The sequence below is a fragment of the Stylophora pistillata genome, chromosome 2 (assembly GCF_964205215.1).
Source record: "Stylophora pistillata chromosome 2, jaStyPist1.2, whole genome shotgun sequence".
NCBI lineage: Eukaryota > Metazoa > Cnidaria > Anthozoa > Scleractinia > Pocilloporidae > Stylophora > Stylophora pistillata.
The window spans coordinates 7856214-7872572 of NC_142520.1; the positions used below are offsets into that span (position 1 = coordinate 7856214).

Consider the following 16359-nt stretch of genomic DNA (forward strand, 5'->3'; position numbering starts at 1 on the left):
ATGCAGGATTGGCATCCTTTTGCTGGTCTCTGGCGTATTGATCCACTCCTCCCTTATGCTTGTCCAAGTTTTCATGAGATACACACTAGGGGGATTATTAGAATAATGAAAGAGATGGGGTTTGCCGCATTTTAAGAGGTTATTTTCATCTAAGGGCGATTCAAAATGATTTTAAGACGACTAGCCACAAGGATACAATTATGCAGTTTTAAATAGGAAGTGGCGTTTTCAATTCATAATTTTTTGGTCGTGACAGTCTGTTCAAAAGAAGCATCGGAGCAAGAAGCATCGCAGCAAGAAGCATGTAGCCATACTCTGACATAAGCAATCAATGCGGAACGATTTTTTTAAATATATTTATTAAATATATCGAAACATGAACATTAACTATATCGAAACATTAACGCAAAATTAGTTTGCAGTACGTACATTTGCAATGCATATTGAGGAACTTTTATTTTATTTATATGTCATAAGGTTTGGAATTTTATTAGAATCTAGTGTGTTGACCCACTCCTCTGCGCCCCTCCCTCCCCTCCCTTCATGTTTATCCTAATGCCGACATTGGCTAAAATGTAAACGTTAACAATTACAGCGCACAGCCTCATTTCTTTGATGGATGGACGGATTGTATTTTTTTTTTTTTTCATTTAACAGATTGGATACTTGCAATAGCTTTCGATAGGGAGAATATTAATTCACAAAAGACATCTACCTTTACGCATGATTCCTGAACTATTTTCATGAACCGCGTATTTTACCACCCTTTTGCTATTTGCGTTACCACAAAATGTAAACCAAGCTACTTTCATATATCTTGAGTTTCTTGTTTTAATGATACCTACCATTGCCCCTCACCTGATGGAAATATCCTGTAGCCCCATTGGTCCGTTCATAAAGAGAAGAAAATAATCGTGACTTATGTCAGTAACAAGCGATCGATTATCGTTTTCTCCATTACACGAGCTATCCCCTTTAAAACGTCAGAAAGTCTGTTGCGCTTGGGTTGTTATTGAGTGGGCTTCAATGCGGTAAAAAGTTTACAGTACTGTCAATACATTGTGCGCTGAGTAAGTACAAACTCTATTTTATCCAATCGTTATGCGCTACAACTGTAAGGGAATTAGTGAGCGGTTAGTTAAAGATATCTCGGTATTGGAACATCTGGTAACCCCAAGCGAAATCCAACCGGAAAGAAGATATTATCGGCGGCTTTTAATAGGCTCTCCCGACGAAACAAATCAAGCCTTGTTAATATCTGTTCTTGACTTGTATTATACTTGAAAAGAATATAGGTAATAAAGATAAATATATAAGTAAAAACAAAGGAAGGGGTAAGATTAGACTTGTTTCGGAATGTAGTTTTTTGTTTTGTCAAGACGCAAAATCATTTGGAAACAGTTAACCACATTAACAAAAATACGCGGTTATGAAATTGAAATGCGCGATATACTTTATTGTTGTTGTGTCATAAATAACGTTCGGTGCGACACCTTTCAGAACTAATATGTAGGGTCTTTCAAAATAATAGCCTAATTACCTACCTGCTGAAGTTTCTGTGACAAGATGTCAACTGACAAGCACACACTTTAAGATCTCCTTCGCACGATAATGAATGGAGTTTCGTTTAAAACTTATTTAGATTTTTTTTTACTTGCGGAATGAACAATCTTGTACGAAAAGGGAAGGGCGTTCACTCCGAGCTCATTTTATAAATACGCTCTCTAGAAAACAATGATTGCGATAGGGCGTAGAAAACTATGATTTTGATAAACAGAAGGCAGGTTTGGACAAGGAATTTTCATAATTAAGGCCGTCAGCATTAAGTTCGGGCTTCCTCGAATTTTTATGGGTTTGAATTGTTAAATACTTCCTCTCAACGGACGCCAAAGATCTTTAAAAATGTTTGACTTCCACCCCAGTTTTGACAGAAATATGACATCAGTCATCGATTTCAATAGCTTTATTTTTCATCAAATTCGCTAAATTTAGCTTCAACATGTTCATTTTGGATAAAAAGTACAGATCAATTCAGTTTAACATTTCCTACTCGTTTACTTCAACTATTGGACAAGGAATTTTCATAGTTAATGGCGTCAGCGATAGTCAACTTGTGACGGCTTTATCTTTTATTTTTCTTTAAATTGAGTTTCTGCGTACTCAACTTTTTGTAGAATTGAGTTGTTGAATGTTTTCCTCTAAATGGACGCCAAAGCTCTTGAGGATTAAATCACTTCCACCCAGTTAGGAAGAAAAAAACAAAAACAAAAACAAAAACACCTATTACAGTTTTCATGTTTTTAATGGATTCTGTGACAGAAATATGGAATCAGTCATCGATTTTAATAGTTTTGTTTGTCGATGAACTCGCTACTTTTAGTTTAAAAATCATAACTTTAGATAAAGTTCATCTCAATTCAGTCAAACATTTCTCGTCGTTTAGTTCATAGAAAAACTTTTGGAAAAGGAATTTTCATAATTAGTGCGACAGTCAACTTGTGACTGGTTTATCCTTTATTTTCCTTTAAATTAAGTTCCTACTTCCTTTACTTTTCATGGACTTGAAAATGTTTTCCTCTAAACGCACGCTAAGCTCTTTAGAAATAAATCACTTCCGTCCCAGTTAGAATAAAAACAAAAAACAAAAAACAACCTAATACATCATTCATGTTTTCCATCGATCCCATGACAGAAATATGGTATCAGTGTTCGATTTCAGTAGCTTTATTTTTCAATGAATTCGCTACGTTTAGTTTCTAAATTATAATCTTAGATAAAGTACTCATCAATTCACATTGCTTCGTCGTTCAATTCATCGATTAAATTTTGGGGTGAAACCGGCTAAATTGCAATTAAACATTTACCTTACTAACTCACAATTTTCGTTTCCATTCTAGTCAGGTTTTTTCTTTTTTGAAGATGTTGCTTTGATAAAAACAAGCAATAATCCCAGCTGGCTCAAAATACACCTATTAATCATGTCCGTGCTATGCCATTTAAATCACATAAGGTCAAGGGAACGTACAAAGTTTTACAAAGTAGGAAAGTGAAGAACAGCGCAAATATACGGACGGAAAGCCCAGCAACAAAGTAGTTGCACAAGACGATCCATCATCTACTTTTTTATCGTTTTTTTAAGAAACAACTTTCTTAGAACATCATACTCTTTTACTGTTGATCGCACCAAACACTTTAACATAAATGAATAATCTACGAATCTGAGCGATAAATGAAGGATATGGATATTTCAATGAAATAAAGCTAAAAGGCACTAGCATTTGCATTACTCCACGCATGCGACGTCGTTGCTCAAAAGGAATAAGCGCCCATCGTGGTCACGTTGAGGCACATTTTTGAACTGGGTCTAAGCCGGATACTGTTTTGCCATCTTTCACTGAAATTTCTTCAGATAAGGAATATCTGTGAGAATGATTTCAAAAAAAGTTTGGAACTGATGGGGGTACTTGCAATAGCTTTCCATAGGGAAAATACTAATTCGTAAAAGACATCTACCTTTAACCATTATTCCTAAACTATTTTCATTAACCGCATATTTTATCGACCTTTTACTATCTGCGTTACTGCAAAAAGTAAACCAAGCTATCTTAATATATTGAATTTCTCATTTCAATGAAGCCAATGATCGCTCCACACCTGGTGGAAATAGTCTCTAGCCTCATTGGTCCGTTTATAAATAGAAGAAAATAATAGTGAGTTATGTCAGTAAGAAGCGATCAAGTATCGTTTTGTCCATTACACACTATCTCCTTTAAAACGTTAGAAAATCTGTTGCACTTGGGTTGTTATCAAGTGGGCTTCAATCCGGTAAAATTTTTGCGATACTGTCAATACATTGTGCGCTGAGTAAGTACAAACTCTATTTTATCCAGTGGTCAGGCTCTAAAACTGTAAGGGAAGTAGTGAACGGTTAGATAAAGATATCTCGGTATTGGAACATCCTGTAACCCCAAGCGAAATCCAACTGGAAAGAAGATATGATCGGTGGCTTTTACTAGGCTCTCTCTACGAAACAACCTTGTTAATATCTGTTCTTGACTTTTACGAAACAACCTTGTTAATATCTGTTCTTGACTTTTATTAAACTTGAAAATAATATAGGTAATAAAGATAGATATATAAGTAAAAACAAAGGAAGAGTTAAGATTAGACTTGTTTCGGAATGTAGTATTTAGTTTTATTAAGAAGCAAAATCATTAGGAAACAGTTAACCACAATTAAAAAATTACGCGGCTGTAAAAGATTGAAATGCGCTATATATTTTATGGTTGTTGTGTCGTAAATAACGCTCGGTGCAACACCTTTCAGAATTGATATGTAGGGTCTTAGAACATAATAGCCTAGTTACCTACCTTCTGAAGTTGATGCGACAATATGTCAGTCGACAAGCACACATTGTAAGATCTCCTTCGCCCAAAAACGAATTAAGTTGCTCGTTTAGAACTTATTCAGACGTTTTACTCAGTTGCGGAATGAACAATCTTGCACGAAAGGGGATGGGCGTAGAAAACTATGATTTTGATAACCAGAAGGCAAGTTTGGACAAGGAATTTTCATAATTAAAGCCGTCAGCATTAAGTTCCTGCTTCCTCGACTTTTCATGGACTTATAAGATGTTGAATGTTTTCCTCTAAACGGGAGCCAAAGCTTTTTAGAAAATAATGACTTCCACCCAAGTTAAAAGAAAAAGAAACTATTACAGTGTTCATGTTTTAATCCCATAACAGAAATATGGTATCAGTCATCGATTTCAATGGTTTTATTTTTCAATGAATTCGCTCTGTTTAGTTTCAAAATTATATTTTTAGATAGATTACAGATCAATTCCGTTTAACATTTCCTCGTCGTTTAGTTCATCGCTAAAATCTTTGGACAAGGAATTTTCATAATCAAGGCCGTCGACGGCAACTTGTGACGGGTTTATCTTTTATTTCCCTTTAAACTGAGTTCCTGCGTACTCAATTATATTAGGACTTGAGTTGTTGAATGTTTTCCTCTAAACGGACGCCAAAGCTATATAGAAATAGATCACTTCCACCCCAGCTAGAAAAAGAAAATTAATTCGCTACGTTTAGATAAAGTACAGATCAATTTAGTTTAACATTTCCTCGTCGCTTATTTCATTGATAAAATATTCGGACAAATAATTTTCATAATTAATGCCGTCAGCGACGACGGTCAACTTGACACGGGTTTATCTTTTATGTCTCTTTGAATTAAGTTCCTGCTTCCTCGAATTTTCATGGCCTTGAAGTGTTGAATGTTTTCCTCTAAATAGACACCAAAGCTCTTTAGAAATGAATGACTTCCACCCCAGTTATAAGAAAAGAAAAAGATAAAAGAAACCTATTACAGTCTTCATGTTCTCCATCGATCCCATGCCAGAAATATGACACAGTCATCTATTTCAAAAGTTTTATTTTTCAATGAATTCGCTACGTTTAGTTTCAAAACTATAATTTTAGATAGGGTACAGATCAGTTTAGTTTAACATTTCCCCGTCGTTTGGTTCATCGATAAAACTTTGTGGTAAAACCGGCTAAGTTGCATTTAAACATTTACCTTACTAATTCACAATTTTCATTTCTATTCGAGTCAAGTTCTTTTTTTTTTTGGTAGATGTTCCAATCATAAAATCAAGAAATAATACCACCTAGCCCAAAATGCACCTGTTAATCATGCCCCTACAAGCCATTCAAACTACATAAGGTCAAGGGAACGTGCAGAGTTTGACAAAGTAGGACAGTGAAGAACAGCGCAAAAATACGGTCGGAAAGCAGAGCAACAAAGTGGTTGCACCAAACGATCCATAGTGGATCAGGCTCCGACAAATACCTGCGACGTGTTGATGACAATTTTGATTGGAAAACAATGTTTAGAAAATTATAGAAAACAATGATTGTGATAAACAAAAGGCAAGTTTGGACATAGTATTTTCACAATTGATGCCGTCAGTGACAATCAACTTGTGACGTGCTTATCTTTTATTTCCCTTTAAATTAAGTTCCTGCCTCGTCGACTTTTCATCAACTTGAGTTGTTGAATGTTTTTCTATAAACGGACGCCAAAGCATTTATTAGAATTTCCTCGTCGCTAATTCATCGATGAAGTTTTGGGGTGAGGCCGGCTAAGTTGCAATTAAACATTTGCCTTGCTAATTCACAATGTTCCTTTCCATTCGATTCACTTTTTTATTTTAGATGTTGCATTGATAAAAAAAAACAAGTAATAATCTCAACTGGCGCAAAATATGCCTGTCAATTATGCCCTACTATGCCATTTAATGAGATGCAATGAATATATGAAGTTCATATATTTTGAACTGCGGTATTAGATACGTATGATGTGCGATCCTCGCTGTAAATAGCGTTATGTACTGCGAGGATCGCACATCATACGTATCTAATACCGCAGTTCAAAATATATGAACTTCATAAATTCATTGCATCTCACTTATCACTTTCACGAGTTTATTACGAATCAACTTAACGGCCTGCTCCCAGTTGGCTTGTTAGCTCAACTGGTAGAGCGCTGCACTAGTATCGCAGAGGTCAGTGGCTCGAGTCCCGTACAGGTCTGATTTTTTTTCAGGTCTGATTTTCGCTATTGCATAAATAGCGCTATGTACTGCGAGGATCGCACATCATACGTATGCCATTTCAATTACATAGGGCCAAGGGAACGCGCGAAATTTGACACAGTAGTACTGTGAAGAACAAGGCAAAAATTTGGTCGGAGCAACAAAGGGGTTGCACAGAAAGATCCTTAGTTTGATACTTTTCGTTCTTTAAGAAACAAGTATTTTAAGAATGTCATACTTTTTTTCTGCTGACCGTAAAGAACGCTTAAATGATTGAGTGATCCTCAAATTTCAACAACAATTAAGGATATTTCAGTAAAGTAAAGGTAAAAGGCACTAGTACTTGCTTTCTTCCAAGGATGTAACGTCGTTGCTCAAATGGAATCAGCCCCTATCCCGGTTACTTCGAGGTGCTATTGCAAACAGAGCCTAAGCCGGATAATGTTTGGCCTCTTCCAACGAAATTTCTTCAGATAAGCAATAACTGTGATAATCATTTCAAGATAACTTTTGAGCTTTAAGGAAAGTAAAATAAAAGGAAAGGGATAGATACAGATGGAAGCTGTTCTGCGCACTGTTCATCAAATCATACTTTTTGCAGCACGCAACCGTTATCATCATCTTAGGTCAAAAGCGTTTTCTGTGTTTGCGTTCAGTGCTTGACTCTATGAAGAAGAGAGAATGCCTCTTTTGACTTCTTTCCTGTTTTTTAACCAGATACCTTGAATAGACATTAAAGCCAAGACTCTCATCGCTTTCGTCGTGAAATCTTAAAACGACAACCGGTAAATTGAACCACATTATGTTTTGCACGTAGACCGATCCCGCATAGGCGAAGATACATCTAAAAAATGAATGGTTGAATTGTTTGTATTTTTTTTCCATGTCGAACCAAGCATTGACTAATGTGGCAAAAATTTCCAATAAAAAAGTTTTAAAAATATTGAAACACACTCTTTTCTTGCGGTAAAAATCATGGTGGTTGAATATTAGTCAAGTTAAAATCTTTATATTTCAGTTGCATATGCTGATCTTTGCTATCTGTCTGCGTCTAAAGCTAGTCTGTAAATGAAGAAAAATAAATAAAGAGAAACGTCCCTATACCTGACACACGCCTCCCCTCCCTCTCCTCCCGGAAGCTTATTGCAGTTCCCATAACGTTCAGTAACCAGAGGACTCCTACTTCCCATGGTATATACATGTATTCCAGATGGATCCCGCTGGTGAAGTTCTTTTTACCAATTACAACGCGCTGCTTTGTTTCTTATATGATGGATGGTCTAAAATTATTTCAATCCGTGCAAGGAGGCTACTAAATACAGTTTCCGCTAAGAAATATTATAATTCATAAAAGACAACCACCCATAAACGTGATTCCTGAACTAGCTTGTCATTAAAAATGTATTTAATCCACCTATTATCCTAACTCATAGAGCGATTTTAAAATCGTGATTGGTTTTATGAAGTGTAGATTGCTCCTCAGATAGTAGAAATAGCCTCTAGCCTTATCGCAGAGTTCTTTATGGAGGGAATAATTGTGGTTACCTATAGCTATGCCAGTAACAAGCGATCCTGTATGATGTCCGTTATACATTACCTCCTTCGAAAAAAGTTTGTGGTACGTTGAAAATATGTTGAATGTGCGTTGTTACCGATATAAGGACCAACATAACTGATACCGACATCTACCAGTGGAAACTGTTGCATATCGTAAGCTTGATGAATGGAGCGAGGAGCGGGTCTCAATCCGGTAAAATTTTCACAGCCCTGTCAATACACTGTACACTGAGTAAGTACAATCTATACAACATTTGTCGGTTATGTCATAGAAATTTAAAGCAAGTAGCGGATGGTTAGATGTAGGTATTTTGGCTTTGGAACATTCTGTAGCCCCCAGTCCTAACAAATAGAAAAAAACAAAACGAGATGTTTGTTGAAGGCTTTTATAAAACTCTGTCTCTCTCAGAAAGAGAAATGATCAAACTTTGTTAATGTCTGTTCTTGAATTTTATCACACTTGAAAATAATAAAGATAAAAATAAACAGATAAACAAAAGCAAAGGAAGAGATATGTTCAAGATGGTTTTTTTCTATGTCATTTTCAGTTGTGTTGAGAAGGAAATGATTTCGAAACAGTTAACAATAATGACACAATTATGTGGCTCTAAAATTGAAATGGTTGTTTTAATTCATGTTTGCTGTGTCTTTATCTGAAGTTCAGTGCAACACATCAGTTTAACTGTTGAGACGCATAATGAGTTGAAAAAGATTAACCAAAATGACCTAATTATGCAGTTTTAAATTTGAAATGGACGATATAATTCATGATTGTTATATTTTGACGTGATATACAACACCTTTCAAAAGTAATACGTAGGATCTCAGAGACACAGTGGATTCGTTACGAACTTTGTAAAAGTTATATTGTGACAGATGTCAGCCGAGAAATACGTATATGACCTCTTTCGTGGTAAAACAAAGTTCGTCCTTTTGAAATAAGTCAGACGCTTCTCCTGTGGAATGAAATAATCTTGTGAAAAAGGAAAACAGAATTTCATCCGACCTCCCCTCATCATCTTGTTCCATAGAAACCAGGACGCGAGTTTCTAAGAGGAATTTTTTTAATGAAGGCCATCAGTGACCGATCATCTCATGACAGGTTTATCTTTACGTTATCTTTTTAATTCGGCCTCTGCCTCCTTGAGTTTTCATTTTATTAATCACGTAAAATGTTTTCCTGAAAAACGATACCTGTATCGTGCAGAAATGAATGAATTCCACCCAAATACTGATTGAAGAAAAGAAAATATAAGTTGTACAGTGCTAATGTTTTGCATCGATCCCATAACAGCAGTATGACATCATTAGTCGATTTTAACTGTTCTATTTCTTAATTAATTCGCATTGTACAGTGGATAGTTTCCAAATAGACAATCTTAATATCCATATTTATAACAGATCATTTCATCTGAGCAGTTCTCCATCGTATAATTGATGCATAAATACGATTCTAAGCCGAAATAGCTCATTTTCATTCACAAATTACAGTTTATTCATTACCATTCAATTCAATTCTTCAGAGACGTTGCATAATAATTGAGAAACAACTAACACAGCAACAATGCTGCCATTTGTAAAGCATACCTGTATATTTGTCAGCGGAAAATATCTAATTTTGCTCCTATCGAGACGCACACATTTTTTAACTCACGACTACTGAATTGTCTAATTCATAGCGGAGCTTGCGGCGCCTGCAACGAAAATCTATTCTTAAAACAAAAACAAAACAAAACAAAACTAAACAAGAAAAATGATAAGCTGTTCTGCCTATCATTCTTCAAATAATACTTTTTCCAGCATGGAACCGCTCAAACAATTTTAGGTGAAAACGTTTTCTGTGTTTGTTGGCAGTACTTGACTCTGTGAACGAGAGAGATTGCCTCTTTCGCATTCTTTCTATTTTTTTTCAAGCAAATACCTTGAATGTACGTTTGGATGGCGAATTAGATCCTTAAACAGCTCTGAACAAACGATCTCCAACGCTCTCCAAAAGTACAGGTGTTTTCTACATTTTAAGCTATGGTGTTTAAGTCTGATTATGGCAGCGAAAAGTCCTATTGTCCTATTGACCTATTGCGTTTCATAGCATTACTACTGTAAGGACGTTCCCTATATTTCATATGCAGTATGTACTCATGATCAATCAGGTTTTAAATCTACTTTCCTAAGAAAATGAAAATGAACTAATCGCGAGTATTGTATGGTAAGTCTACTATCTTGATTACTGAATGAAGGACAGTTGAACAAGACTATGATAGGAGTCACTTGATCAATAAATAAGTCTAACTTGCGTGAGGCGACACGCCGGTAAGCTGTAAAGCAAAAGGCGGTCGACCGTTAGGTGGTGTTGATACGCCTGTGCGACTCCTGCCATTCGCTGTCGCATAAAGTTTACCTCTTATTAGGATATCTTAGAACGACTGTCCTCTGCGATGTGATAACAAGGGCAAGTTTTAAAATATCATTTCCCCATCTGCAATTTTGGCAAAGCCGGATGAGATTGTTTCTTTGCGCGCACTATTTTCTTTGTCTTTTTTATATATACTTTCTCTTCCGCAGAAATAACTTCAGAGATACGTTTCTCAAAACCTACATCTAGGTATCCTGTCTTAATTACGACCCCTCTCCCGCAAAAAAATAGAAAAAAATACCAAAACTCCATTTCATCGGGGTATGTAGTCAATGAACTAACTAAACCCGCAATAAAGTGCTCGGACGGAATATCATTTGTAAGAAGGGTGCTCTTAAATCTTAGTTTTGGAAACACTTTACGATTTTGACACTACTTTGAGAAATAAAGGTAAATGTAAGTCTTGAGCGTGCAGTTAGGTAAATCATTGCGTGAACTACGTCACTATCAACAGAATATACCGCAGCATTACTATCTCTTAGGTACCCTGGTAAATAGTTTATGCGCTCCAAATAGCCAGTTAACATTTTTTTCGCGAAGGACACTCGTTTTTACAATTTCTCCGTCAGCTCCCTAGGGAAGGAAATAAAAGTTATTGGCAGAGGCTAAAGATCACGTAACAAATAAAATGCGCTACGATGCATCAGTACCAGTCTAACTAGAAATCTTCTAAAGTTTTTCATTGATTCAAATGTTATTCTTGATATAATAATCGATGCATTTGCTCATTTTCTCTTCTGCAGTCATCCTTCCTTTGATGATGGAGTTGCAAGAAACAGGTGATGCAGTGTAATTTAAATTTTATGTATCTCAATATGAATAGGAAAAAATATTATGAGGCTGATTTATCAATACATTTTGATTATTTACAATAATCAGTCATAGAAGTTCCATTAGTACATCCGTCCGATTGTGGATCTAAACGTGAGTTGAGGAAACTAAACAATAACTGAACAAGAACAAACAAAGAATAACAGCGCTTTCACCCTGATCTCCCTAATTTTGACCCTTAAAACTTAAGGTGATTCCTCAGTATTGCATTGCGCATCCCGTATTGCGCATAAAAATCACGCAATCGGGTGAAAAAGCGCGCGTATTTTGAGAACGCGATATTGTTTTTCAATCTATGGACTATGTAAAAAGGTACAATGCTCCTCGGCTCTTGAACGAGCACGTTGACCTGTATTTCTTACTGCATAATTTTGGTTTACAAATGATCCCGTTTAAATTAGAGAAGTTTAAAAAAAAATTGTCGACGGTCAAAAATATATTACTAAAAGTGTGCACAAATCCTGTTGATGATGGAAATTATTACCTCGAAAGCGACAATTGGTGGATCGTTTCGTTTCGATGTCTTTAAATTGCGTAATCTTTCCACAGTCAAATTTTTTTTTATTTGCAACATCTGCTTCCAGTTACCGCAAAATTTGCCGTGAGCTGATGAAATAACCCGTGTGGTTAGAGCCAGCACAGGCATATATGGGGTGTACAGGCACAAGGACGATGTTCTTTCTTTTTTATTGTATTTTTCGAAACACACGCTGGTAAAGAACATTTAGGGAAAGCTTAAAAGAGTTTGTTCAATAGCCTTTTTTTTCTGAGGAATCACCTTAAACCTAATTCTAATTTTTGCTTCAGTGAAGTAACGAGTTTCGGCGCTCATTGTTAGTTAGGCGTGAATATTATTAATACAGACAGTATTTTTCGTCTCCTATTTCATCATTATCACTATTGCTATCATCCTTATTATCTAATAATCATTTATATATTTGTTTCTCATAGAAAGTCTATGTACCCATTTCAAAAACTCTTCGTACATCTTTACAAAATGGGGAAGAAATTATTGGGATAACTATTTCGTCTGCCGCAGTCATGGAGGATACCTTGTTTCCATCGAAACCGATGAAGAATGGACATTTATCAAGGGTGAGATTCAAAAGCGTAATAGTTGGAATACTACCGCGTGGCATATTGGTTTAGAGAAGTGTTACTCGGATCCGAATTGGACATGGTCTAGTGGAGCACGACTGAATATTTCGAAATGACGAGATTCTGAGCTAAATGGCAACGACTACGAAGCGGAAATATCCAAGAATGAAGGCCTCTTAAACGGTATCAGTTCATCTGATGAAAATGCGTGCATCTGTGAATTTCCTGAGGGTAAGCAAACATTCCACCCATAAAGTACATTAAGTGCTAAACCATTTCCGCTTAGCCCTGGTCCCGTTAAAATTTATTTTAATGACTCATTTTGAGAGGTAAATATAGTGCTCTCGCAATATCAAAAGCCTCTACTAACTTAAATGTGTAAGCAGTGAATAAACTGTTTAGTGCGCATTAGCGGTTTCAAATTACGATAACTCACACTTGTATTTAATTATGCGTTTTTTTTTTCAGCTCGTTCTGATCAAATAAGGGAGGAGAGGTGGCTCAGGCTGCTAGTCAACCTTGTTATAAGTGTCATACAATAAGTACAATAACCGCATGAGCTTACAGATAGTCTTAGTGCAATAATTCAAAATAGAATATCCGAAATAGAACTCGTCGCAGTGAAGAAATATGTGTCAAGTACCACTCCTGGTAAAAGCTGCTCTCTGACCAAAAAAGAGTTTTCCGTTATATTTTGCCAATGAAAAATTTCGGGACATATGTTTTATAAAAAGTTTCATGGTTCTAGAATCATACTTTATTTTGCTGCGCCGCAAGCCACAGCAAGTTTTCGACGGGCAAAGTACCTGAAAGAAACGCGATCGAAAGGATACATATCTCAACATTTGTCGAGCGAGCGTTCATTGCAGTCGGTGAGTGTTTGCATGTTGTGTTCATAATAACACATCGAAGTATTCTTGTTTGTGCTTGTACGAGTAAACGATAATTATATACAGTCGTTTCGGAAAAAAGCGTGTCGGATAGAGTACATGATAGCCCCGAAAAGTACTGTGGGTAGTCTTCAGGTCTTGGTTACTTGACCTCAGGATTTCGGGCAAGTCGGAGAAAATGTCACCTTAAGGGCATAGCATTGCGGATTTAATGAACTTATTTTGTTCACAAAAATGATTTTTTTTTTTTATTGTAAACTGCGTAAAAAATACAAAAAACAAAAAGCCAAATAAAAAAACATAAAAAAAAGCCAAGAAAACAAGAAAACGATTGGCCCTAATAGAAGACGAAAACTATTTAAACGTAACGAGAGCGAATTCAATTGCAACATCGTATTACCTTAGTTTTGTTCCCCTCCTATTGACTGCATGCAGATATTTCTTCCCTGTTTATCAGTCGTTTTGGCCATATCTATTTAATATCTATTTCACTTGTTAGAACTCACTGATCACCGGATACCCTGTCTTTCGAGACCAACGCGTGCACTTTTGCAATTTTTTTTTTTTTTTTTCTGTCAACCATTCCTCTATCAACTGTATACGGTTAACTGAGTAACTTCGGTTGCAAATTTAAGAGAAATTACACTCACATTTGACTTTTTTTTAAGCTTGTAAAGATGGAGGTCGGAGAGGGGGATCAGCTCCGTGATGAATTTATCGATTTTCCAAAACCCAACAACCAAAATTTCATGAACTCACAGACATGTGAAGTAAAATATTTTCTAAAAAAGCAAATCAGAGAGAACGGACGGCGTAAAAAAGAAAGATGTACTGTGTTAATTTACACCGATCAAACATACCCTGCCGATATTGAAAAATACGAATAGAAATGAAAAACAGAAAATAAGCCACATTTTCTAGCCTATTTATCAATATCCTTTACGGCGATTGCAATTGTATTATCTTATCATTATAATCATAATAATCCCTTTGTTTATCATCATCATGATAATTATCTTTGTTTTCATTTTCATCATTCTCTAGAATGCCCCAGTGTATCTTTTAAAAACTCTTGGTACACATTTGCGGCGTTGCACCGGGACTGCTGCTGGGACGGGCACTGCAGCAAGTACTGCTGCCGGCGCTGCTGCTGGCACTGGGGCTGGGAAAGAGCCGCCTGCAAAAGCCTAGGAGGAGACCTAGTTTCCATCGAGACCGAAGAAGAGTGGAATTTCATCACTGACGAAATACAAAGGCGAAATGCTACCATCCCTAAAAATGGATGGAGCATTGGATTAATGAAGAAAGCTGGGAATTGGACCTGGGTGAGTGGAACACCGCTGACCATTAGCAAGTGGGGAGAAGGGCAGCAAAGTGGTGACGGCAATGTGACTCACATATACAAGCGGTCTTGTAATGGCGAACGAGTTGTAATTGGTCATTGTAGTGAAGATTTTGGCAGCGGTTATATATGTGAAATTTCCAGGGGTAGGACAAACTTACCATTTTGTTAATTGTTGTATTATCATTATTATCGTCATCATCATTATTATTAGTATTATTATTGTTATTATTATCATTATAATAACTTTTAATAGCTAGTAGGGTCAAAATAAACATTGTCATGCTAGAGTTAGTCAAACTTACCACCGAAATTATAAGCCTTCTGTTAGTGATGATCAAGTTTACACTTAAATTTTTAGGGATAGATTAAGGCTGGGGCAATTCAATATAATTATGCTTTCACGATATACATGTCTAACTATCGCCCTTGTGAGTGGAGGAAAGGTAGCAGATGGTTTAGTTTACGGTTTATGTACCTGCAATGTGTACCTACAGAGTTCAACGTCATTTACTTTTATTACCAACTTTAATTTGTTGGTAATTATGATGCAAAAGCTTGACGTGAGGGCAAAACAGTTACAATAATACGCAAGGACGTATTCACATACTGTATAATGTCAATTCATTCCGGTGTTCACTTAGTATAGATCTTTAACAATGTAAATTAGCAAAATACAATTTATTTAAGTGTCCGCATCCGCTTAATAGAGGTGTCTGCTGAAAAGGAGTTCGTTATAAAGGGAAAAGCAAGACGTTCATTTAAGGACTCGACTTAGTATTGCTTAGTATTACGAGCTTCTCTTAAGACTGCAATCGGGCAAGCCAGCGGATTCTCTTTACAAGCCAATGACAATTCCCAAAATATCTACGTGATCATACCCGTGATCGGAAACAATGAGAACTCCATTTGGCGCTCATCTTTGAATGTACTTTTCATCGGTTGATCACTCGTGCGTTAATCTATTTCTCGACTGTTTTGCTGAACATAACCTCTCTAAAGATGGGTTTTACTGTTGTTAAATGGGAAAAAGAGAACAGCGTGAGTGGTATAAGAGTACATTGCGCCACTTTATAGCAGAGTGCCTTGCGGATCTGCATTTTAAAAAAAGAACTTCACTTAGCGCAGGTGTACACACTTCGAATGCATTGCATTGTCCTAGCGTGTTTCTTAATATGATTGAGAAAGCCAGCCGACAATCGAGCAAATGACGATACTCTTCTACATAATACAACGGCGCGGAAGGCTTTGGACTTTAACACCGGGTTACGTATTATCTCGATAACATTGCATCGCACAGTGAGCCTATACTTGAATATGTCTTTTGCCAGGTTAAGCAATATAAGGAAAAAAAACAGTGGCATCTCTTTACTTCAGCTTCGAAAGAAACATTCGCCCCCACCATCCACCCCACCATGACTATTTGCATCCTAAAAACTCAACCAGAATCACCCCCTCCCCTCGCTAAGGGGAGGATTTGTCTTATGGTCAGTTTTGCCGATGGTTTAAATCTGCCGCTCGTATAAAAAGTGAAAATTACGAAAAATTCCGCAGATATTTTAAAGCTGTTTCCGCCACTGTTCCAAAGTGGCCATATACGGTCATTTTTTTATCAATTAACGAAGCCTGT

The 16359-nt window shown here is 36.5% G+C and overlaps 1 protein-coding gene across 2 annotated transcripts in view; it reads right to left on the reverse strand.

Annotated features, from left to right (window-relative positions):
* LOC148736918 (uncharacterized) overlaps positions 1-16359 on the reverse strand; it is a 700731-nt gene that overhangs the window by 403677 nt on the left and 280695 nt on the right. The window lies entirely within an intron of this gene.